This window comes from Pan troglodytes, chromosome 15, assembly GCF_028858775.2.
Source record: "Pan troglodytes isolate AG18354 chromosome 15, NHGRI_mPanTro3-v2.0_pri, whole genome shotgun sequence".
Taxonomy (NCBI): Eukaryota; Metazoa; Chordata; class Mammalia; order Primates; family Hominidae; genus Pan; species Pan troglodytes.
The window spans coordinates 19095277-19121442 of NC_072413.2; the positions used below are offsets into that span (position 1 = coordinate 19095277).

At 47.1% G+C, this 26166-nt stretch overlaps 1 long non-coding RNA gene and 3 other non-coding genes across 4 annotated transcripts; all 4 read right to left on the reverse strand.

The window, feature by feature from the left end:
* Nucleotides 1–304: 304 nt before the first annotated feature.
* Nucleotides 305–12682, reverse strand: LOC134808274 (uncharacterized). Its single transcript, XR_010150875.1, has 4 exons — nucleotides 9981–12682; nucleotides 4491–6270; nucleotides 3976–4128; nucleotides 305–3697 (listed from the first exon to the last, which is right to left on the reverse strand). It is a non-coding gene; the product is annotated as an uncharacterized LOC134808274 (long non-coding RNA).
* TRNAY-GUA (transfer RNA tyrosine (anticodon GUA)) lies at nucleotides 3311–3404 on the reverse strand. Its single transcript has 2 exons — nucleotides 3368–3404; nucleotides 3311–3346 (listed from the first exon to the last, which is right to left on the reverse strand). It is a non-coding gene; the product is annotated as a tRNA-Tyr (tRNA).
* Nucleotides 5806–5899, reverse strand: TRNAY-GUA (transfer RNA tyrosine (anticodon GUA)). The gene is made up of 2 exons: nucleotides 5863–5899; nucleotides 5806–5841 (listed from the first exon to the last, which is right to left on the reverse strand). It is a non-coding gene; the product is annotated as a tRNA-Tyr (tRNA).
* On the reverse strand, nucleotides 9044–9137 carry TRNAY-GUA (transfer RNA tyrosine (anticodon GUA)). Its single transcript has 2 exons — nucleotides 9101–9137; nucleotides 9044–9079 (listed from the first exon to the last, which is right to left on the reverse strand). It is a non-coding gene; the product is annotated as a tRNA-Tyr (tRNA).
* Nucleotides 12683–26166: the final 13484 nt, after the last annotated feature.

Genomic DNA, 26166 nt, shown 5'->3' on the forward strand with positions numbered 1-26166 from the left:
TTGAGGCCAGGAGTTCAAGGCTACAGTGAGCTATGATTATGCCCCTGAACTCTAGCCTGGGTGACAGAAGAGACCCTGTCATAAAAAAAAAAAAAAAAAAAAAAAATAGGGGGTGGGTGAAGTAGAAGACAGAAGTGTCAGTGTTGGACTGCTTACCCTGACCCCATGTGTTTGACAATGTTTTAGATCTTATCTGGTGTGTGCCACTATATCGGGGGACCTGCCCCGATAATCACGTAGGTTCTTTTCTATTTTCCTAAGCGTCGACTGGCTTCAGAAATAAAAGGACAGAGTACAAAAGAGAGAAATTTTAAAGCTGGGCGTCCGGGGGAGACATCACACATTGGTAGGATCCGTGATGCCCCACAAGCCACAAAAACCAGCAAGTTTTTATTAGGGAGTTTCAAAAGGGGAGGGAGATACAAATAGGTGTCGGTGACAGACATCAAGTACTTAACAGGGTAATAGAATATCACAAGGCAAGTGGAGACAGGGCGAGATCACAGGACCACAGGACCGAAGTGAAATTAAAATTGCTAATGAAGTTTTGGCACCATTGTCATTGATAACATCTTATCAGGAGACAGGGTTTTGTGATCAACCAGTCTGACCAAAGTTTATTAGGCGGGAATTTCCTCTTCCTAATAAGCCTGGGAGCGCTATGGGAGACTGGAGTTTATTTTACCTCTGCAATCTCGACCATAAAAGACAAGTATGCCCCGGGGGGGCCAGTTCAGAGACCTACCCCTAGGGGCGCATTCTCTTTCTCAGGGACGTTCCATGCTGAGAAAAGGAATTCAGCGATATTTCTCCCATTTGCTTTTGAAAGAAGAGAAATATGGCTCTGTTCTGCCCGGCTCACCGGCGGTCAGAGTTTAAGGTTATCTCTCTTATTCCCTGAACATTGCTGTTATCCTGTTCTTTTTTCAGGGTGCCCACATTTCATATTGCTCAAACACACATGCTGTACAATTTGTGCAGTTAATGCAATTATTACAGGGTCCTGAGGTGACATACATCCTCCTCAGCTGACAGGATTAAGAGATTAAAGTAAAGACAGGCATAGGAAAGCACAGGGGTATTGATTGGGGAAGTGATAAGTGTTCATGAAATCTTTACAATTTTTGTTTAGAGATTGCAGTAAAGACAGGCATAAGAAATTACAAAAGTGTTAATTTGGGGAACTAATAAATGTCCATAAAATCTTCACAATCCACATTCTTCTCTCATGGCTTCAGCCGGTCCCTCCGTTTGGGGTCCCTGACTTCCCGCAACACCACTACCCCAAGACCACTGGGACACCCACCCCCCAGCTGAACACCTACTGGAGGTGCAGCAAGCCACATCCAAGGAACCTGGCCACCATTGAGTTTAAGTCCACTCCCTGTCTTATGGCAAGTGGGTCTGGATCTCTGAGGGCAAGGGTCAGATGCTCACAGAACCCAGCTACTCTGTCATGGCTCAAACAGGAAGAGTTGGTACCCAGGTTTCAACCTTGCTTGTGCTGGCCACCAAAGCCCATTCACTGGCTCACCTCTGATTTTCCCACCAAAACACTAAACAGAGGTTCCGAAGAACCTGGGGGTCTCTATATCCCATCATGAACTTATCCAATAAGGGACAAAGGTACTACATTTCATCTGTGTTCGCTAGTCTCTGCCTTTGGTGTCGTTGGAGGCAGGGATCTCTCTGTGGCTCCAAAGCCATAGAATCATCCTGGGCACTGGCGATGCCACAGCTTGGCCTCCTTCTGTTAGCAATGAGAAGCAGGAAAGGCTGACAAAGCCAGGGGAACATTGGGGGAAATAGGGAGGTGGAGGGAGATCAGGAGCTGCTTCCCAAGAGAGAAAGACATGTGTAGTCTTCAGTTTGAGACCTGCAATGAAACAGCTCTTGTGGCCACAGCAGGTAGTGGAGGCAGGTGTCCCAGTCCCCAGAGGGTTTCAGAGGGCCACGTTCCCATGGGCCATTTGGCTTGGAGTGCTCTCTGTGATAGGTTGGATGTGTGCATCAAATCTCTGGAGATTTTTTCTGAGATGGTGAGATGAGACCAAGGAACGCTTGTTGGCTTTCTTCTCTGCCCCATACCCACAGAACCCACTCCATCTCCCTGGAGGTGAAACCCCTGTTCGTTGGAGAAAACCCAAGTCCATTTCCTACTTCATTCTCTCTGATTAGGCCTCAGCACATTTTCCTTTGGGGTGAGGGTAGAGTCCAACTGTGCCTCTAGTCCCAAAGCTCCAAACTGCTCAGACCCACCAGGCAGTGGCCTAAGGCAGCGAATTGGTGTGCCTCTGTATAATGATAGCTGTCACTCAAGCTTTACTTCTGCTCCCTGCCACGGACCCAACAGCCTCTAACTCTCCAGGATCACTGAAGCTCTTTTCGAGCCTGCACTTTTGTACTCCCCTTCCATCTCCCTTACCCTCTCAAGTAGCAGGGCACTCAACACAGGTGTTTTTGCTGGCTTTGAACTGAATATTAGGTCCTTTCTTTTCCAGCAGGGGCCAAACTCGGCTGTAGCAGCATGAAAAGTTGTGAAGGCTCAGAAAAAGTGAGGCTTGAGGGATTTGGGGAAAGCTATGGGGATAGGGGATAGACTCACCTTGTCCTCAACCTAAAGGGCAACCTGACCTTGCTAATGGAAGTTCTTAGGATTAGGAAATTCTCAGGGTGACAGCTGTCTCCCCAAAGTAGACACAGCAAAGTGGGAATGGACATTTTCTTTATGCCCGTATAGGTCTATACATTTCCAGCCAAGGAGAATGAGAGGGGCAGGCTGAGGGCTCAGGGGAGAGAGAGAGGGAGGCAGAGACACAGAGACAAAGAGAAATATACAGAGACAGAGAAACGGTGAAAGAGAATGAGACAGAGACAAACATGAGACTGTCAGATCTCAATGCAGTGATAAAGAGCCTGAGATGGATGAGAGTGAGAGGGTGAGTTTTCACGGAAGATACCATGGTTATCCCCACTTTACACCCTTGTCAAGTAAGCTTGACGTTCTCCAGGGAACTTGACCTTCCAGGCTTTGCCCACCTGGTCAGGAGAGCTCTGTCAAAGGTGAGCACAGCGGTTTTGTCACAGCCAGTGGAGATGCTCAAGCTCGAGAGCAGTCTGTGAAGAAAAGCGAAGGAGCACAGGGTGGGGAAGTAGGGGGCAGCATGAATAGAGGGATTAGTGGGGTCACAAAGCAGAAGCAAGGCGTGGGAAGCTAGGTGATCAGGAAAGACTTCGTGGGTGTTTTGCCCGGGAGAGTGTGGTTACTACTTGGAAGCTGCAGGGCTTTTAACCAAAAGCATCACGCACTTCCTTCGAGCCGGAATCGAACCAGCGACCTAAGGATGTCCGCAAATGTCTATACAATCTACAGTCCTCCGCTCTACCAGCTGAGCTATCGAAGGGTGCATGCTGTCAAAGCTGGTTCATTGGACTTTCTGCAAACAGAGGGAGCCACATCCCTGGAATGCTTGAGGTCCAATACGCGTTGGGTTGGTTGGGACCCACCTTGGAAGAGAACCCTGCGCCGCTTGACGCCACGCCCCTTTCAGGGCGGAGCAAATCCTCTGGGCGAGGATGCCTGGTGTCTCTCGGGCTCTGACAGCCACCATCCACGAGGAGGAGCTCTCATCTGTGACAGCCTTCCTCTCCCTGAGCATCCACCTTTCTACAGGTGAGGGTGACAGCCCCCAGTGGCCTGAGAGAAAATGAGAAGGTGAGTCAGCGAGGGCACAGGGATTGGCGAGGTGGTTGGGTGGGTCTAGTCGGGGAGAGAACGCTGGAGAAGGAAAAGAGGAGAACCCTAATGGGCGCTGGATAGGCAGCTGACAACTCCAACCCAACCTCAGGGTCTGGTGCAGGTCTCTAATGGGCGCTTCCATAATAGTCTGGCCTCTCTACTCCCTCCCCTACCACACACACAGGGCCCTCCTCCCCAGGTGCCCCGCCCTTCTCCTCATAGTAGTCTATGCTCACATTTTGGTGCATTGAGGTGCACTGGGAAGTGAGGTGAGGAAATCTCTCCCAGGCTTGCAGAGGCACATGTGAGATACCCTCTTCTGCAAACAGGCCGAGAATTCCAATCAGAAGCTGCCGATTTCTGAAGAAGGGCAAAGTTCTGTGGGTTTCCTTGAAAAACAAGAAGCCAGGTAGAGGACAGAAGTGTGAGCTTTGGACTCCTTATCCTGAACCCACATCTTTGACAAAAGTTTCAGATCCCATCTGGTGTGTGCCCACCACTCTGAGACCACTGAGGCACCCTCTCTGCAGCAGAACACCTGGAGGAGGACAGGAAGCCACACCCACGGGACCTAGCCTCCATTGAGTTTATGTCCACTTCCTGTCTTATGGCAAGTGGGTGTGGATCTCCGAGAGTGAGGATCAGATCCTCACAGATATCCTGCTACTCTCTGCCATGGCACAGCTGGGAAGAGTGGGCACCTGGGCTCACCTTCACTTGTGCCAGCCACCAAACCCATTTGTTGGCTCACCTCTGGTTTTTCCCCAAAGCACTGAGCAAAGGTTCCAAGGGCTCTGGTGACTCCACGCCCCATCAGGAATATATCCAATGAAGGCCTGAGGTGCTACCTTTGGTCCCTCTTTGTTAGCTGGTCTTTGCCTTTGGTGTCATTGGAGCTGGGGTCTCTCTGTGCCTCCAGAGCCATAGAAGCATCCCAGAGCACTGGTGACACCAAAGAAGAAAGGTTGACACAGTCGGGGTGACGTGGGGGAGAATAGGTGGTGGCGGGATACCAGGAGCTGCTTTCCATGTGAAAAAGATATGTGCAGTAATATGTGCAGTATCCAGTTTGAGAGGCACAATTAAACAGTTCATGTGGACCCAGCAGGTAGTAGATGCGGCAAGCCAGTCCTAAGCAGGCTTCAGAAGGCCATGCTTTCCTGGGCCATTCAGTTTGGAGTACTCTCTGATAGGTTACATCTTTACATCAAACATCTGGAAGATTTTTCCAAGATTATGTGATGAGACGAAAGGATGCTCATTGGCTTTCTTCTCTGCCACATACCCACCAAACCCACTCCAACTCCCCGGAGTTGAAGCTTCACTTGATTGATAAAGCCCAGTCCATTTCTGACTCCATTCTCTCTGACTGGGCCTCAGCACATTTTTCTTGGGAGTAGGAGAACCCAAGTGTGCCTCTAGGTCCCAGAGCAAATGCTCCGAACTGCTTAGACCCACGAGGCAGTGGCCTGTCTAAGGAGGCAAATTCATGTGCCTCTGTATAATGGCAGCTGTCACTCAAGCTTTATGTCTGCTCCCTGCCGTGGACCCAATAGCCCCTAACTCTCCAGGATCACTGAAGCTGTTTTGAAGTCTGCACTTCTTTGGTACTCCCTTTCCCTTTCCCTTACCCTCCCAAGTAGGCAGGGCACTTGGTGCAGGTGTTTTTGCAGACTTTGAACTGAGTATTAGATATCCTTACTTTTCCAGCAGTAACCAAACTTGGCTGCAGCAACATAAAAACTTGTGAAGGCTCAGGAAAGATGAAGCTTGACGGGTCTGGGACAGGGGGATGGGTGGGCAGTTTGTAAATACAAGTGGAAAGGCGTAGGATGGTGGGGGCACGAATTGGGGTCTGGCTGGGTCACAAGGCAAGGGGCACTGTTTTGCGCTGAAGACTACGAGGATTCGGGGAAGAATGAATAGGCTCCCAGGCCTGTGATCAGGAAAGGCAGGATTTTGCTGGGTTTTCCTGGGGAAAGTGTAGTTATGACTGGAAGGCTGCAAGGTCTTTGACCAGGAACAGGTGGAGCCAGGCAGCATTGTGCGCAAAAGAGTCAGGCACTTCCTTCGAGCCGGAATCGAACCAGCGACCTAAGGATGTCCACAAACGTTTCCGCAGTCTACAGTCCTCCGCTCTACCAGCTGAGCTATCGAAGGATGCACGTTGTTAAGGCTGGGTCACTGGACTTTCTGCACATGGAGGAAGCCAAGTCCCTGGACCACCGGAGATCCAATACTCGTTGAGTTAATTGGAACCCGACTTGGAAGAGAACTCTGCGCCGGTCTCCACTGCGCCCCTTTCCGGACAGAGCAAATCCTCTGGGCCGGGGGGGTGCCTGGCGTCTCTGGGGCGCTGATAGCCACGATCCACGAGGAGGAGCTCTCACCTGTGGCCTTCCTCTCCCTCTGCATCGCTCTTTCTGCGTGTGAAGATGACAGCCCTTAGTGGCCAGAGGGAAAATGAGGTAAGACGGCGAGGGCAGAGGGGTTGGTGAGACTGATGGGTGGGTCCAGTGGAGGAGAGGACACTGGAGGAGGAAAAGAGGAGAACCAGCATGGGCGTGGTGTAAGCAGCTTCCAACCCCAGCCTAGCGTCAGGGTCTGATGGAAGACCATAAGGGGGCACTGCCCTAACAGCCTGTCCTCTACTTCCCACCACCTCAAACACACTCCTCTCGATGTGCTCGGCCCTTCTACCCACAGTGTCCTATGCTCACTTTTTGGAGTATTGAGGCGTAATGGGAAGAGAGGGAGGAAATGCAGGAGGATAGGTGGAGGCCAGGTATGGTGGCTCGCACCGCAATCCCAACAATTGAGCGGGCCGAGGCGAAAGGGGCGCTTGAGCGCAGGAGTTCGAGATCAGCCTGGGCAACATAGGGAGAAGCCATCTCTACAGAAAAACTTTTAAAAAGTATCCGGGTGTGGTGGCCTGCACCTGTGGTCCTGGCCACTCAGCAGGCTGAGGTGGGAGGATCATCTGAGCCCAGGTGTTCGAGGCTACAGTAAGCTGTGATCTTGCCACTGCACTCCAGCCTGGGCGACAGAGACAATTAAAAAAAAAAAAAAAAAAGATATGTGGGGAGAGAGTAGGGCCAGGGGCTCACAGTTCACCATGTGATACCCATTACCTCTAACCCCAAAGGCCAGCATAAAAGCTTCGATCCAATCCTCTGCTACTGACCAAGAATCCTTTCCCAGAGGCTGCTGCTTTCTAAAGTAGGGGCCCCTGGAAAGAAAAAGGGGCTGATAGAGGACACCAGATGAGCTTTGGACCCCTTACCTAGGCCCCAAATTGTTACAAAGGGTTCATATCCCATACGGTGTGTGTCCACTATCCCAAGACCACTCATCACCCACACAAACAGTGAGACAGGTACTGGTGGCACAGCAAGCTGAACCCAAAAGACCCACCCTTTATTGAGTTTATAGGGGAAAAGTCACGGTCAGGGATCACCCACACTTTTGCTGATGACCAAACACCACTCAATGGCCCACCTGTTTTTTCCCTCAAAGCACCAAGCCTAGATTCCAAAAAACCTGGTACCGCCACATCTTATCAAGGACATATCCAGTATAGACCAATGGTTCTACTTTGGTTTCTGTTTGCTGATCTCTGCAGCAATGTCATTCGAGGCTGGGTCTCTCTGGGGCTGCAGAGCTACAGAATGTTGCTGGGGCACTGGTGAGTCCACAGCTCTGCCCCTTTCCATCAGCAGTGGGAAGCAGGAAAGGCTGATACAACAGAGAAGAGGTAGGGAATAGGCCGTAGGGGGAGAACAGGAGCTGCTTTCTAGGACGGGAAGACATGTGTAGTCTCTAGTTTGAGACGCAGAGTGAAAAAGCAGTTATGCCCATTGGGTAGGGGAGAGTGGTCACCGGATTCCCAGAAGGCCTCTGAGAACCAAATTTCCATCACTGTTTTGCTTGCAGTGCTCTCTGTGATAATTTTCATCTGTATATCAAGTGTCTGAAGATTTTTTTTTTTTTCCCAGAGCATAGGATGGGACCAGGGGACACTCATTGTGGTTCCTCTCTGGCTCATACTTTGATGAACCCACTTCATCTTCCCAGAGGTGAAGCCCAATTGGTGAAAGTCAAGCCCATTTCCTGCTTCATGCTCTCAGATTGTGCCAGCCATCTTCCTCTTGTAGAAGGCGCAACCTTCCAGCTGTGCCTGCAGAGCCCCCACATAAAAGTGAGCATGCTGCTCCGATGCAACAAGCCAGTGGCCTAAGGAGGTGAACTTGTGTACCTCTGCAAGGTGGCAGCTGCCACCCAAGCTTCAATTCTGCTCCCTGCCATGGACCCAACAGCCCCCAACCCTCCCGGGTCACTGAAGTTCTTTCCAAGTCTGCCCTTTTATACTCTCTTTCCCTCTCTCACACCTTCACAACCAGTAAGACACTTGGTATAGGTGTTTTTGCAGACTTTGAACTGAATGGAAGGTATCTTTCTTCTTCCAGCAGGAGCCCAAAGTTTACTGTAGCAACATTAAAAGTGTGAAGGCTCAGGAAATGTGAGGCTTGGTGTATGTGGGAAGGGGGCACATTTTTGTTCTCAACCTGAAGGAAAATGTTATGGAGCCAGTGGAAGCCCTATTTATTAAGAAAATCTCAGGGCGGCAGCTCTCTCCCACAAATAGACAAAACAAAACAGAAATGAACATTTTCTGTCTGTATACATCTATACATTACAAGCAAAAGATAATGAGAGAACTAGAGTCAGAGAAAAACAGAGAGAGAGAGAAAGAGAATGCTCAGATAGAAAAGCATTGCTAGAGACCTGGAGAAGGAGATGAGAGAGAGACAGCATAGAGAGCATTTTTTGTTTGTTTGTTTTCCTGAGGATGTCACAGTTGTCTCTGACCCTTTTCTCTTCCAGCAGGCTTGATCTTCTAGGAGTTGATGGTGGGCCCACTGGTTTAATAGATCGAGAGATCTATCAATGGTGAGCACACAATGTTGCTAGAGTCCGTGGCCCTCAGCACCCAGAGCAATCTGTGGATAAAAGTGAAAGAGCTCTGGATGGTGGGGGTGCGAAGGGGGTTGGGGAGAGGGGCTGACTGGGTCACAAAGCAGAAGCAAGGGGCCCTTTGCGTTGAAGAGTACCTGTCCCTGGACTGTGGGGAGAATGAGTGGGCTTACGGGCGTGTTTGCTGGCCACAGCGCAGGTGTGGAAACCAGGTGATCAGGAAAGGTTTCTCTGGGTTTTGACTGGGAGGGTGTGGGTGGATACTAGTTGGAGGCTGCAGGGCGTTTGACCAGGCACCAGGTGGCATTGCATGCAAAAGTATCAGGCACTTCCTTCGAGCCGGAATCGAACCAGCGACCTAAGGATGTCCGCAAATGTCTGTACAATCTACAGTCCTCCGCTCTACCAGCTGAGCTATCGAAGGGTGCGCGCTACAAGAGCTGGGTCACTGGACTTTCCGCAAATGGAGGAAGCCAAGTCCTTGGAACGCTGGAGTCAACACACTTAGAGTTGATTGGAACCCGCCTTAGAAGAGAACCTTGCGCTGGTTGCCACCTCGCACCTCTCAGGGTGGAGCAAATCCTCCGAGTGTGTTTTCCTCGCGTCCCAGAGCGCTGATAGCCACAATCCAGGACGGGAGGCTCTCGCCTGTGGCCTTCCTCCACCTGTGCATCTCCCTTTTTACAAGTGAGGATGACAGCCCTCAGCGAAAGAAAACAAGAGGGTGAGAGGGCTCGGTCAGAGGGATGGGCGAGGTGGATGCGTGGATCCTGTGGGACAGGGGTTGCAGGAGGAGGAAAGAAGAACTCGGAAAGCTTCTGGGTGGGCGGCCGCTATCCGCAGACCAGCTTCAGGGTCTGCTGGAAGTCCTTAAGCAGCCCTTTCCTAAAACTCTGGCCTTCCTACTCCCTTCCCGGCCAACATACACATGCCTCTTCTCCCGATGTGCCTCCGCCCTTTCCCCTACAGTGTCCTATGCTTGCTTTTTGGCGCATTCAAGTGTGCTAGAAGTGAGAGAGAGAACAAATGGGACTAGGTGAGAAGAACTCGCCCAGGGCTTGCAGATGCACTGTGATACCCTCCTTCCTCCCCAGCGCCCACCTGGGGCTTGGCTTCCCCCCTCTGCAAACTGACCAAGAACTCTTTTTTTTTTTCTCCCCCAGAGGCTTCCTCTTTCTGAAGTAGGGCAAGTATATTAGTCCGTTTTCATGCTGCGGATAAAGACATACCCGAGACTGGGATGAAAAAGAGGTTTAATTGGACTCACAGTTGCACATGCCTAGGGGGGCCTCAGAATCATGGCTGGAGGTGAAAGGCTCTTCTTGTTGTTGTTGTTGTTGTTCTTCTTCTTCTTCTTCTTCTTCTTCTTCTTCTTCTTCTTTTTTTTTTTTTGAGATGGAGTTTCACTCTTGTTGCCCAGGCTGGAGTGCAATGGCGCGATCTCAGCTCACCGCAACCTCCGCCTCCCAGGTTCAAGCGATTCTGCCGCCTCAGCCTCCGGAGTAGCTAGGATTACAGGTATGCACCGCCATGCCCGGCTAATTTTGTATTTTTAGTAAAGACTTGGGGTTGCTCCATGTTGGCCAGGCTGGTCTTGAACTCCCGACCTTAGGTGATCCACCCTCCTCGGCCTCCCAAAGTGCTGGTATTACAGGCGTGAGCCACCGCTCCTGTCCAAGGCACTTCTTACATGGCAGAGGCAGGAGAAAATAAGAGAGAAGCAAAAGCAGAAACCCCTGGTAAACCCATCAGATCTTGTGAGACTTATTCACTATCCTGAGAATAGCACTGGAAAAACTGGCCCCCGTGATTCAATTATCTCCCCCTGGTCCCTCTCACAACACGTGGGAATTTTGGGAGATACAATTCAAGTTGAGATTTGGGTAGGGACACAGCCAAACCATATCATTCCGCCCCTGGCCTCTCTAAATCTCACGTCCTCACATTTGAAAACCAATTATGTCTTCCCAACAGTCCCCCAAAGTCTTAACTCATTTCAGCGTTAACCCAAAAGTCCACAGTCCAAAGTCTTATCTAAGACAAGGAAAGTCCCTTCTGCCTATGAGCCTGTAAAATCAAAAGCAAGCTCGTTACTTCCTAGACACAATAGCGGTACAGGTATTGGATAAATACAGCCATTCCAAATGGGAGAAATTTGCCAAAACGAAGGAGTTACAGAGCCCGTGCAAGTCCGAAATCCAGCGGGGCTGTCAAATTTTAAAGCTTCAAAATGATCTCCTTTGACTTCAGGTCTCACATCCAGGTCACACTGATGCAAGAGGTGGATTCCCATGGTCTTAGGCAGCTCCACCCCTGTGTCTTTGCAGGATACAGCCTCTCTCCGAGCTGCTTTCCTGGGCTGGCCTTGAGGGTCTGCAGCTTTTCCAGGTGCACGGTGCAAGCTGTCAGTGGATCTACCATTCTGGGGTCTGGAGGATAGTGGCCCTCTTCTCACAGCTCCACTAGGCAATGCCCCAGTAGGGACTCTGTGTGGGGGCTCTGACCACACATTTCCCTTTCACATTGTCCTAGCAGAGGTTCTCCATGAGGGCCCCACCCCTGCAGCAAGCTTTTGCCTGGGCATCCAAGCGTTTCCATACATCTTCTGAAATCTAGGAGGAGGTTCCCAAGCCTCAATTCTTGACTTCTGTGCACCTGCAGGCTCAACACCACGTGGAAGCTGCCAAGGCTTGGGGCTTCCCCTCTGAAGCTACAGCCCAAGCTGTATGTTAGCCCCTTTCAGCCACAGGTGGAGCAGCTGGGACACAGAGCACGGAGTTCCTAGGCTGCACACAGCACTAGGACCCTGGGCCCGGCCCATGAAACCACTTTTTCCTCCTGGGCTTCTGGGCCTGTGATGGATGGGAGGGGCTGCCGTGGTGGTCTCTGACATGGCCTGGAGACATTTTCCCCACGGTCTTGGTTAACATTAGGCTCCTTGCTACTTATGCAAATTTCTGCAGCCAGTTTGAATTTCTCACCAGAAAATGGGTTTGGGTTTTTCTTTTCTATCACATAGTCAGGCTGCAAATTTTCCAAACTTTTATGTTCTGCTTCCTATATAAAACTGAACACCGCCGGGCATGTTGGCTCACGCCTGTAATCCCAGCACTTTAGGAGGCTGAGGCGGGTGGATCACAAGGTCAGGAGATCAAGGCTAACACGGTGAAACCCCGTCTCTACTAAAAATACCAAAAAAAAATTTGCCGGGCGTGGTGGCCGTCGCCTGTAGTTCCAGCTACTCGGAAGGCTGAGACAGGAGAATGGTGTGAACCCAGGAGGCAGAACTTGCAGTGAGCCGATATCGTGCCACTGCACTCCAGCCTGGGCGACAGAGCAAGACTCTGTCTCAAAAAAAAAAAAAAAAAAAAAAACTGAATGCCTTTAACATACCCAAGTCACCTCTTGAATGCTTTGCTGCTTAGAAATTTCTTCTGCCAGATACCCTAAATCATCTTACTCAAGTTCAAAGTTCCACAAATCTTTAGGGCAGAGGCAAAATGCTGTTAATTTCTTTGCTAAAACATAACAAGAATAATCTTTGCTCCAGTTCCCAACAAGTTCCTTATCTCCATCTGAGACCACCTCAGCCTGCATTTTATTATCCATATCACTATCAGCATTTTGGGTAAAGTCATTCAACAAGTCTCTAAGAAGTTCCAAACTTTCCCACATTTCCGTGTCTTCTTCTGAACCCTCCAAACTGTTCCAATCTATGCCTGTTACCCAGTTCCAAAGGCACTTCCGCATTTTTGGGTATCTTTTCAGCAATGCCGCACTCTACTGGTACCAATTTACTGTATTAGTCCATTTTCACGCTGCTGATAAAGACATAACCCAGACTGGGATGGAAAAGAGGTTTAATTGGACTTACAATTCCACATGGCTGGGGAGGCCTCAGAATCATGGTGGGAGGCAAAAGGCACTTCTTACATGACAGTGGCAGGAGAAAATGAAAGAGAAGCAGAGCAGAAACACCTGATAAACCCATCAGATCTCGTGAGACTTATTCACGAGAATAGCACAGGAAAGACTGGCCCCCATGATTCAATTACCTCCGCCTGGGTCCCTCCCACAACACGTTGGAATTTTGGGAGATACAATTCAAGTTGAGATTTGGGTGGGGACACAGCCAAACCATATCAGTAAGGTTCTGTGGGTTTCTTGGAAAAAAATAAATAAATAAACAAACAAAAAAATGGTGGTAGAGGACAGAGGTGTGAGTTTCTCCTGACACCACGTCTTTGGCAAAGGTTTCAGATCCCATCTGGTGTATGCCCACCACCCCAAGACCACGGAGACACCCACCCCCCAGCTGAACACCTAGTGGGGGTACAGCAAGCCACCCCAAGGGACCTAGCGTCCATTGAGTTTAAGTCCACTCCCTGTCTTATGCTAAGTGGGTCTGAATGGCCAAAGGTGAGAGTCAGATGCATGAACACCCCTTGCTACTCTGTCATGTCCCAGACTGGAAAAGTGGGCATCTGGGGTTCACCCTCGCTTGTGCTGGTCACCATAGCCCACTACCTGGCCCCCTTCTGCTTTTGCCCTCAAAACACCAAACTGAGGTTTCAGAGGACCTGTGCCTCCATGTCCCATCAGGAACATATCTAATGAAGACCTAAGGTGCTACCTTTGGTCCCTGTTCACTGGTCTCTGTTTTTGGTGTCATTGGAGACTGGGGTCTCTCTGCAGCTCCACAGCCATACAGTCGTCTCAGAGCACTGGTGAATCCACAGCTTGGCTCCTTTCCACTAGCAGTGAGAAGTGGGAAAGATTGACACAGCCGGGGGAACGTGAGGGGAATAGGCAGTGTTGGGGGAGACCGTCTGCTGCTTTCCAGAAGAAGAAGACACATACAGTCTCCAGTTTGAGACCCACAATGAAGCAGTTCTTGTGGCCATAGAGGGTAGGGGAGGGCAGGGACCCAGTCCTCAAAGGGCTTCAGAGGGCCATGCTCCCATGGACCACTGGGCTTAGAGTGCTCTCTGTGATAGGTTGCATCTGTACACCAAGTGTCTGATGCACATTTTTCTGAGATCTTGGGATGAGACCAAGGGACACTCATTGGCTTTCTTCTCTGCCCCATACCCACAAAACCCACTACATCTCCACAGATGTGAAGCTCCACTGGTTGGTGAAAGCCCAGTCCATTTTCTGCTCCATTCTCTCTGACTGGGCTTCAGCATATTTTTCTCAGAGGTAGGAGAGCCCAACTGTGCTGCTAGATCCTAGTGCAAAAGGTCCAAACTGCTCAGACCCACCAGGCAGTGGCCTTTCTAAGGAGGTGAATTTGTGTGCCGCTGTATGATGACAGATGTCACTCAAGTTTCACTTCTGTTTCCTGTCATAGACCAACAATCCCCAACTCTCCCAAGTCACTGAAGCTCTTTTCAGGCCTGCCATTTTGTACTTCCTTCCTGCTCTCACAGCCTCCTAAGTGGCAGGTGTTTTTGACATCTTTGAACTAAGCGGTGAGTGTTAGGTATTCTTACTCTTCCAGCAGGAGCCAAGCCCAGCTGTAGCAAAATAAAAAGATGTGAAGACTCAGGAAAGGTGAGGCTTGAGGGATTTAGGACAGGGGTGAGTGGGTAGACACACCATGTCCTCATCCCATGGGGCAACCTGACCTTGCCAATGGAGGTTCTTTGCCTTAGAAAATTCTCAGGGTGGCTGCTGTCTCCCCAAGTAGACACAACATAGCAAGGATGCGCATTTTCTGTCTGTATGAGTCTATACATTTCCGGCAAAGGAGAATGAGAGAGACACAGAGTGCTAGGGAGAAGGGGCAGAGACAGACAGAGAGAAATATACACAGACAGAGAGAGAAATTGTGAAAGAGAGAGAGAGAATGAGATAGAGACAGAGGTGAGGTAGTAATAGCCCAAGAAGGAAATGAGGGGGAGAGGGTGAGTTCACGGATGGTATCATGGTTGTCCTCGACCCTACACTGTTGTCCTGAATGCTTGATGGTCTCCTGGGAGCTTGGCCTTCCAGGGTTTGCCAACCTGGTCAGGAGAGCTTGGTCACAGATGAATCCAGCTGTGTTGCCAGATTCCCCAGCAGTGCTTAGGTCCAAAAGCACCCTGTGAATAAAAATGAAGCAGCCCTGAGATGGTAAGGGTTCGGATGGGGGATTGGCTGGGTCACAAAGAAGAAGTAAGGGGCACTTTGCACTGAAGTGTACTGGCAACAGCACAGGCATGGCAAGCTAGGTAATCTGGATAAGGCTTTGCTGGGTTTTGCCTGGGAGAGTGTGGCGACAGCAGGGCGTTTGACCAGGCAGAGGTGCAGCCAGGGAGCACTGGTGTGTGTACAAAAGACTCAGACACTCCCCTCAAGCAGGAATTGAACCAGCAACCTAAGGATGTCCACAGATGTGTACAGTCCTCCACTCTATCAGCTGATCTCTCAAAGAGTACACAAAGTTAGAGCTGGGTCACTGGACTTTCTGCAAATGGAGGACACCAAGTCCCTGGAATGCCAGAGGTCCAATATGTGTTGGGTTGGTTGGAACTTGCCTTGGAAGAGAACCCTGCGCTCTTGTTGCCCAGGCTGGAGTGCAATGGCACAATCTTGGCTTACTGCAACCTCCACCTCCCAGGTTCAAGCAATTCGCCTGCCTCAGCCTCCCAAGTAGCTGGGATTACAGGCATGTGCCGCCATGCCTGGCTAATTTTGTATTTTTAGTAGAGACTTGGGGTTTCTCCATGTTGGTCAGGCTGATCTCGAACTCCTGACCTCAGGTGATCTGCCTGCCTCGGCCTCCCAAAGTGCTGGGATTACAGGCGTGAGCTACTGTGCCCAGCCCGGAATAAAACAGTTTTACTTCTTCATTTAAACATGGATGGCTTCCATTTTTATTTTTTTGCGTTACTGTTCAAGAATCTCCACACATTGCTGATGATAGTGATGAAAGCAGATGTCCTTGCTTGTCCTAATCTCACAGGGAAATCATTCAGTCTTTCATCATTAAGTATATTGTTAGCTGAAAGTTTTTCATAGGTGCCCTTTATCAGATTGAGAAAAGGCCCTTCAATTTCTAATTCGCTGAGTTTATATGAGAAGCGAATGTGTAGCGGGCATTGGTGGCTCATGTCTATAATCTCAGCGCTTTGGAAAACCAAGATGAGAGGATCACTTTAGCCCAGGAGTGCAAGACCAACGTGGGCAACAAAGTGAGAACCCGTCTTTATGAAAAATTTTAAAACATTATCAGGGCGCCAGGCGCAGTGGCTCACGCCTGTAATCCCAGCACTTTGGGAGGCCAAGGCGGGAGGATCACCTGAGGTCAGCAGTTCCAGACCAGCCCGGCCAACATGGTGAAACCCCATCTCTACTAAAAATACAAAAAAATTAGCCAGGTGTGGTGGTGGGAGCCTGTAATCCCAGCTACTCGGGAGGCTGAGGCAGGAGAATCACTTGAATTTGGGAGGCGGAGGTTGCAGTGAGATCGCACCTCTGCACTCCAGCCTGGGCAACAAAGAGCGAAACTCCATCTCAAAGAAAAAAAAAAAACAAAAATAAAGAAAAAGATATTATCAGGGCATGGTGGCACACACTGGTAGTCCCAGCTACTCAGGAGGCTGAGGCAGGAAGATCTCTTGAGCCTAAGAAGTTGAGGCTGTAGTGAGCTATGGTTGTGCCACTGCCCTTCAGCTTGGGGGACAGACGGAAACCCTCATCTCTAAAAATATAAGTAAGCAATAAATAAACGAATGTGAAATTTTGACAAATGTTTTGTCTACATCTTTTGATATAATCATGTTTTTCTTTTTAATATAATATAGTTTGTTAATATAATAAATTACATTGATTAATTTTGAATATCAAACCAAATTTGCTTTTCTGGGATAAATCCCCCTTGATTCTGATGTATCATTATTTTATATACTGTTGGATTCAACTCGCTGAAGTTATGTTAAACTTTTTGGCTTCCATGTTCTTAAGAGACACTGACCTGTAGTTTTCTTTCTTTTGAAGTATCTTTGTTTTTAATATCAGAATACACTGTCCTCATGTAAAGAGTTGAGAATTATTATCTCCTCTCCCGTTTTGCTGCAAGAAGTTGTGTAGAATTGTCATTATTCCTGAAACATTTATTAAAATTCACCAGTGAAGTTATCTGAGCTTGGTAAATACATCCCAGCGCATAAAAACTGAAGCAACTGGAGCTCCAGTGAGGCTAGAACTCACACCTTTGTTACAGCCTGGCGCATTAACCCTTGACTTGCTGACCTTACTATTTTACTCTTCTAGGAGACATCTTCATTTTGTTGATCCACAACCAAGAAAACTAACAGAAGGAAAAAGGAATAGATATTTGTCTCTAGGCTCAAGCAATTGCAACCCTCCTCCCAAAGTCATCATACAAGAAGACAAGGCCTCAGGCCAGACTAGGAATACAATCTGCATAAATGTTGTCTGGACAAAGCCCTTGCCTCCATCCCCCTCCTGATTTTTCCTGCATGGCATTTGTCAGAAAAAGGAAAATCTGAAAGAACAGTGTTTAAAAGTGGCCCAAGATGGCTGCAGGTTGAGCATATAGGTAATAGAAACTCGACCTATGAACTAAAGCTGAACTCTAGCCTGAAAGGCTAAAGTTTGTCTTTTTTTGTCTTTTTTTTTTTTTTTTTTTGAGACAGAGTCTTGCTCTGTTGCCCAGGCTGGAGTGCAGCGGCATGATTTCGGCTCACTGCAACCTGCTGCCTCCTAGGTTCAAGTGATCCTCCTGCCTCAGCCTCCCAAGTAGCTGGGACTATAGGCACACACCACCATGTCTGGCTACTTTTTTTTTTTTTTTTTTTTTTTTTTAGCAGAGTCAGGGTTTTGCCATGTTGGGCAAGCTGGTCTCAAACTCCTGACCTCAGGTAACCACCTACGTCTGCTTCCCAAAGTTCTGGGATTATAGCCGCGAGCCACCACACCCAGCCATGTCAAATGTTTTCACTGATGTCTACTGATTGTAACCTTGCCTAGCAGATGAAGCACAAAGGCAGTGTCAACTGAAAAGTGACATAACAGGCACTTGAACTTAAAGAAGTCATGGTTAGATTTATTCTCAGCCAAATTTGAGGAGTTATGCCTGAGAACACAGACTTAGAATAGACTTACAATAGGTCCTAAAGTAGTTTACATGAGGCACAGTATACTTAAATTTTCTAACGGGGATGTGTGTGGCACAGGAGGGAGAAGTGGTTAATGAAACAATGGTTACATTCTTGTGATTCTGATGAGTGCTCAGTGATGCCATACATAAGGTAGATATACAGTTGAGTGAGTAGGGAGAAAGGTTAAGCATCTTAGAGTCTGGTGGAGGAAGGGTGACTAATTCCATTCTGTCTTTGTTCTACATCTCACAAACAGGTTCATGACCAGTCCCTGTCAGTGAAATATTTAACAAACTCCAGTTACACAGGCAAGAGATTAGCTTTAGTTTATAGGCCTGGGTTTTATTACCCATATGCCCAACTGCAGCCATTGTGGGCCCATGTTAACATTTTATTTGAATTTTCCTTTTTCTAACAGCAAGATAACATCAGTCATTCCCCTCCAAATCCTAAGACGTGTACATACTCCTTTACTTGTTACCCTATCCCTATATATGTTAACCACACTTTTGGTTTGTCTGTGAATACCATCACTAAACTTCAGTCAAAATTGTAAAAATGTCACCTTTGCTTCACTGCCCCCTTCTTTGATTTTTTATTTAGAAAAAACATGTAAATACCGTGCCTCATGTAACCCACTCTGGGACACATTCTCAGTTTGCACTGTTTGTGTTCCAGGCTACGGTTCTCAATTTGGTTTGGGACAAAATTAATTTTGATTTCTTTAAGTCCATAGTGCCTATTATTTTAACCTTTTGGCTTGACACACTGGGGAAACATGGGCCCACTATGACTACTTTGTCTCTCCTGACCTGGAAAATTAGTATCAGTGCAGACTGCCTGAGACCTTCGCTAGACCCAGATTCCCCACCGCCAGCAATCTCCCCAGTTTCTCAGTAGAAGCTATGGGAAGAATGCAGCCGGTGAAACCACCTTTACAAAAATTATAACAGTGAAAGAAGTCTGATGTAACCAACTCCATCTTTTTTTTTTTTCCGAGACGGAGTCTTGCTCTGTTGCCCAGGCTGGAGTGCAGTGGCGCAACCTCGGCTCGCTGCAACCTCCGCCTCCCGGGTTCAAGCGTTTCTCCTGCCTCAGCCTCCCGAGTATCTAGGATTACAGGCGTGCACCACCACGCCCGGCTAATTTTTGTATTTTTTAGTAGAGATGGGTGTTCACCATGTTGGCCAGGCTGGTCTCCACCTATTGACCTCAAGTGATCTGCCCGCCTTGGCCTCCCAAAGTGCTGGGATTACAGGCGTCAGCCACCATGCCCGGCTACCAACTCGATCTTGATTCTAACCTCCAAGCTTCCTTTGCTCATTTCTGGGCGTATGCCAAGCAAACCACGGGAGGAATTTAGTTTGTAGTTTAACTTTCAGACAAACATGACAACAGCCCCTTCATGAAGCAAACCCCCTCCTTGCTTGGGGGTCAGACCTCCTTTGTAAAAGCAACAACTTAGCCCACAGTATTAGAAATTATGGCTCAGGAGTCATATAGCCAGAGGCCACAAGATCCTAACCTCCTCAATTGCTCCTATAGATAACATTATTATTGTAAAAATCTAAGATTGCTGTTCTAGGTATTTTTCAGACTCTGCATTCCGAATGGATCAGCTGGCGTCACCGAGATCGGTAAACTGGCCCCCTCTCAGGAACTGACTCAGTGAAAGAAGGCAAGCTCCGACTCCCTATGATTTTATCTCTGACCTAACTAATCAGCATTCCCCTGCCTGCCCAAATGTTGCGGGACTTTTCTTTAGTTGAGCTCAAGACAGGGTTCTTTGTCCCACGGCCACGAAAATTCAGGCTCGCAGACAATTGGAATGGTGAGTAAGACAGGGTTTTATTGGGTGAAAAAGGAAGAAAAGGGGGACTCTGCTGGGCCAGAGTCCCTGCTAGAGCACTTGCCGCCCAGGCTTTCAAATCCCAGGCTCCTCCCAGGAAGAGATGGGGCCAGGCTCCTCCTCGCTGCGAATGGCACTAACTTCCCGAGGTTCCACCCCAGTGCGCATTCGTCCCAGTGCACAGGCTGGTCGGGGAGTCTGCGGGGACCCCCTTCCACCTGGCTGTCTCACAACTATCCTTGAAAAACCCTAGCCTCGACTGGACGCGGTGGCTCACGCCTGTAATCCCAGCACTTTGGGAGGCAGAGGCAGGCGGATCACGAGGTCAGGAGTTCGAGACCATCCTGGCTAAAACAGTGAAATCCCGTCTCTACTAAAAATACAAAAAATGTGCCGGGCGTGGTGGCGGGGATCTGTAGTCCCAGCTACTCGGGAGGCTGAGGCAGGAGAATGGCATGAGCCCGGGAGGCGGAGATTGCAGTGAGCCGAGATCGCGCCTCTGCACTCCAGCCTGGGTGACAGAGCAAGACTCCGTCTCAAAAAAAGAAAAACCCTAGCCTCTGAATTTTCGGGGAGGCTGATAGAAGTAATAACAAAGCTCCAGTCTTCCATTCTTCCATTTAGTTGGCTCTGCATTTACTAAACTCTTCATTGCAATAACACTGTCTCAGTAAATCAGCTTTTCTGGGCAGGGGCAAGATGAACCCATTAGGCAATTATGCTGGTGCTGGGAGCAGCATCTCTGTCCCATCTTTTCTATAAGCTCTGTCACAAAGAAGCTAATACTTTTAGAATATGTACCTCAAGTTAGCCTCTGAGGGTTGAAAATGAATGATTTTTAAGCCAAACTAATTTTAAGCACCCACAACCGACTGAATGGACTCCTGGGATTAAAGGTGTGAGCCACCACGCCCAGCCTCACCTGGATAATTTTTTAAAAACATTTTTTGTAGAAATGGAGCTTTGCTATGTTGGCCAGGCTTGGCATAATTATTTTATAAATTGTATATACATATGTATAATTGTGTGTACTAGTAATAGTGAAAATTGACATTTTAAAAAGCAATACAATTTACAACAGAGTAATTAAATATAAAATACTTAGGAATAAAATATGTCCAAGACTTGTACACTGAAAAAAAATGCTAAGAGAAATGAAAGGAAACCTAAATACATCAAGAGACATTTCATATTTGTGCATGAACAGACTCAATATTGTTAAGATATTAGTTATCCCTAAATTTATTTATAGATTTAATCTAATTACAATAAAAATCCCAACAGGGTTTGTTTTTTTTTTAAAGAAATTGACAGGCTAATTACAAAATTCATATGCAAATTCAAAGACAGCATGCCCAAAACATCTTTGGAAAAAGCAAAGTTGGAAGACTCACTCTGCCCGACTTATTTATATTTTATTGTATTTATTATAAAACTGCTATAATTAAGACAGTGTCATACTGGCATTAAGAAATTTAAAACAATAGATCAATAGAGCAGGAGTACAGAGATAAAACCACATACATATTGTTAATTGACTATTGCCAAAGCTTCAAGGGCAATTCAGTGGAGAAAGGTAGTTTTCTCAGCAAACTTTAGAAAAATCACAACAACAAATTTTTTTTTTTTGAGACGGAGTCTCACTCTGTTGCCCAGGCTGAAGTGCAGTGGTGTAATCTTGGTTCACTGCAACTTCCCCCTCCTGGGTTCAAGCGATTCTCCTGCCTCAGCCTCCCAAGTAGCTGGGACTACTGTTGCATGCCACCATGCCCGGCTAATTAAGAAAAGATTCTTGATTCCTACATTGCTCTACATATAAAAATGAACCTCAAGTAGATCATAGGCCTACCAATAAAACCCACAACTTAAAAATTTTTATAATAAAATCTTTGTCAACTTGTGCTGGGGAAAGTTTTCTTAGATACAACACTGAAAGTATGACTCACAAAAGAAAAACACAATTAAATGAACTTCATTAAAATTAAGAAACCTCTGCCTTGGTAAAGACACTGTAAGAGACAAGCTACACACTGGGAGATAGTCATCTCCAGAGATGGCTTGGCCTCCTAGGGGACTTTTGGCAGTGGCTAGAGACATTTTTGATGTCACAGCTGGGTAGGGAGGGCATATTACTACTGACATGTAGTGAGGAAAGGCCAGGGGTTCCGCTAAGCATCCTGCAATACGCAGGACAGCCCTCTACAGCAGGGATGACTACAGTAAAGAGCCACATGGATAAACTTATCACTTGCCTACTTAAGGCACCGGCCAATCAGATTCCATCACCACCTGCTAACATGAGCTGTCGCCTCCTTCCCAAAGCCTTGAGGTAGGGACAATGCCTGGATTCAAACTTGGATGTGAGAGACCCCAAATCCTGCCCAGTGCTCCTCCTGGGTACCAAAGCTATCACATGGGGCAGGAAGGGCACTGCACTCAAAGGCTAGAAAGTAAGGTTGCTCCTTAAAGAGCTCAAATTCTGACTTCAAACTCATATTTGGACTCTTTGTGGTCTAGGTGGCAGCGAGGGTGGTCTTCTGTGGTTGGCTCAAGCCTGAGCATTGAATCTTCTGAAATATCACCTCCCTGAGCTGGTGACTAGTTGCCTCCCTTGGTGATTTATGTCCTGCTTAACCCATCTTTTTTACTGTCCTAGTGACAGACCTAGAGGGACAGACACTGAAGGAAAAATGGTGGGTGAGGGAAGGGGTTGTAGCAGGAGATCACCGGTAGGTAAAGAAACCAGAGACAACATCCTGTAGGAAACGCAGGGTGTTCCCAGAGGCAGTCAGCAGCAGGGACGTAGGGATATTTTACATTCTGTGTGCAACTGCTCAGATTTCTTCTGGTTAACACTTAGGAGCAAATGAAACAAAGGCTCACTTCACTCCCTGCTCCCCTCTATTCTGTACCCTACCTTATCCTTCTCTTTCACAGAACACATACTGTACCTTCAAAATTATTTCAAGATTCCAGCTCAAATGTCATTTATTTGGCAAGGTCTTACCAGCTCCCTTTCAAACAGAAGTTGGGAGTACATCTCTTAGTGGTCTGGGTGTTCAATTGAATTAAGAGCTCCCTGCAGGTAGGCTGTGAGTCATTCGTTCAGCGGCTCCATTCCCCCAGCCCAGTGCTAGGCAGTGAGAAAAATCACGTTGGGTTTGACATTAGGTCAATCCCCTAGTGAAGACACACTGAATAATTATTACTGATGTAGGAACAAAAGACCCTTGCAGCAGTGGGATTTAAACCCACGTCCCCAAAGAGACTGGAGCCTAAATTCAGTGCCTTTGACCATTCAACCACACTACCAAACTGCTAAGACTAATTGGCCGCACCACCAAACCATCTTGTCCTTTTCCAGCGATGTCTTCTGGAAAGGATGCTATAACTAGAAAGAGCAGGTTCCTATTCCAGCCGTCACCGCTCTTTCATTTTGTGCTTTGGCATTCTCCCCCTTAAGCTTTCTCTGGAGTACTGTTTTCTCTGCTTCTCAGTCCGTGTGGTGGACTATGATTGATGTTATAGCTCCCACAACTGCCATTTCCTTTCTAGTATTGGCAGGCTAATTAATTTAGACCAATCCTTCTTGAAATAAAAATTATTAAAAATATTGCATAAGATTTTTACCAAATCTCAGCTGGGTGCAGTAGCTCACGCCTGTTATCCCAGCACGTTGGGAAGCCGAGGCAGGAGGACTACTTGAGTCCAGTTCAAGACTAGCCTGGGCGACATGGTGAAATCCCATCTCTAAACAGAAATAAATAAAATAAATAAATAGGTTTTTTTTGTTGTTTTTTTTTTTTTTGAGACGGAGTCTCGCTCTGTCGCCCAGGCTGGAGTGCAGTGGCGCAATCTGGGCTCACTGCAAGCTCCGCCTCCCGGGTTCAGGCCATTCTCCTGCCTCAGCCTCCGGAGTAGCTGGGACTACACGCCCCTGCCACCACGCCTGGCTAATTTTTTGTATTTTTTAGTAGAGACGGGGTTTCACCGTGTTAGCCAGGATCGTCTGGATCTTCGGACCTCTTGATCCGCCCGCCTCGGCCTCCCAAAGTGATAAATAAATACTTTTATCAAATCTCCTTAGAAGCATTAAAGTGCTGATATGGTAGTAAGCAACTAATAGGCCAGAAACCAAGGGAAAGGTGGAATTCAGAGAGTTAAGGTAAGTTATCTCTGCATTGACCTTTGTAGCCCTAAAGGCATTTGTGATAGGCCAGGCGCGGTGGCTCACTCCTGTAATCCCAGAACTTTGGGAGGTCCAGGCGGGTTGGATCACGTGAGGTCAGGAGTTTGAGACCAGCCTGGCCAACATGGTGAAACCCCGTCTCTACTAAAAATACAAAAATCAGCCGGGTGTAGTGGCACGCACTTGTAATCCCAGCTACTCGGGAGGCTGAGGCAGGAGAATTGCTTGAATCTGGGAGGTGGAGGTTGCAGTCAGCTGAGATTGCACCACTGCACTTCAGCCTGGGCAACAGAGCGAGACTGTATCTCAAAAAAAAAAAAAAAAAAAAAGTCATTTGTTAATTCCTGAAATGCTGGGCTATATAATTTTGGTAGCCTGTTTGGGTGGGAGAAACAAGAGGATCAGACATCAAGACACAGCACCCACCAGAGGTAGGAAGACTAGTAAGACACCCTCCCAATATTAAGTTGGGACTCCAAAGAGCTATTCCCCTAAGGTAAGGGCAAATAAGAAGTACACTTATGTCTGTTCTCCTACTTCTAGTAATTGTTGTGGAGCTCAGCAGAAAAAAATTGAGCTTAGCAAAGGAAAATAGAAAGTGTGAGGAGTTTTTCTGAGAAGCTGGGACCACAGGTCAGCATTCTGATTTGCACCTTGGGTTTACGTATCTTGGAGATCCAGAGAATGCCTGGCCATTAACTTTGTTTAGGATCTTCTTGGGCTGATAGAGTGCCAAGTGCCTGGGAGAAAAAAAAGTCATATATATATTTTTAAAAGAAGATAACCTTCATCTTGTCCTCAAAAACTCACTGCATGTAATTTTGCAAAGACACTGAGCAGTACACATTCAAAGATGACCAAGTTTTACAAGAAAACAAAACAACATGAGTTGACAAAACAACGGCATAAAATTCAGATATTAGGATTATCAGTTATATATATTAAAACAACTGTAATTACTGTGCTTAAGGAAATAAGAAACAAGCTGGAAAATATCTGCAAAAAACAGGAAATAAAAAAATTTGGCCTAGTAGTTTTGAAAAACAATCAACTAGAACTTCTAGAATGGGAAATTACATTTTAACCAAAATAAATGACTTAATGGGCATATCTAACAGCTGATTAAACAGAGCTATAGAGAGAATTACTGATTAGTATTAAAGGTAAGAAAATGTTATCCAGAATGCAACATAGAAAAAAAGACCAAATATATATATATGTATATATATTTGTGTATATATATGTATATATGTGTATATATGTATATATGTGTATATATATGTATATATGTGTATATATATGTATATGTATATGGAAGAGAGGTTAAAATAAATGGAAGATAAGGTAGGAAGCTCTAATAGATGTTTAATTTCAGTTCTAAAAAGAGAGAAAAAAATGGAGTAAAAACAATATAGGAGGCTGGCTGGTCTGAGTGCAGTGGTGTTTACAACTAATTGATCACAAGCAGTTACAGGTCTCTTTGTTCCTTCTCCACTCCCACTGCTTCACTTGACTAGCCTAAAAAAAAATTTAAAAAATATATAAAAAATATAGGAGAAGGTAATGGCTACTATTAGTTAAAATGTATCTCCCCCAAATTTATATGTTGAAGCCCTAATCCCTAGTATCCCAGAATGTAACTGTATTTGGAGATACGGCGTTTAAAGAGATGATTAAGTTAAAATGAGGCCATTAGGGTGGGCCCCAATCCAACCTGGTGTACCTGTAAGGGGAGTAAATTTAGACACAAAGAGAGGAGCTAAGGGTGTGGACCCACAGAAGGACAGCTATGTGAGGCGGCAGCAAGAGGCCAGCCATCTCTAAGTGAAGGAGAGAGGCCTCAGAAGGAACCAAACCTGCCAACACCTTGGTCTTGGATTTTTTACCTCCAGGACTGTGAGAAAATGAATTTCAGTTGTTTAAGTCACCCAGTCTGTGGTATTTTATTATGGAAGCCCTAGCAAACTAACACAATGACTGAGAGTTTTCCAGAACTAAAGAAAAACAGCAGTATATGGATTTAAGAAAACCCATACCCAAAAACTTGACACTGATACCATATTTGGAAAAACATGGGTTTTCCTTATGGTATCCTGTACTCCTGTTTTATGTTTCTAAATGGAAAGCTTCCTGGGCGATGCATCTGATTGGTGGAGCCCAGGTCACATGCCCATTCTCAGCTGTAAGCTGGGAAAGCAAGTGTTCTAGGACAGACTTACTTATAATATGTGAAATATCCACATGTAAGGAGAATTTTTAAAAGATGTTGGACACACACTAACATAACATATGCCTATAACAGGGC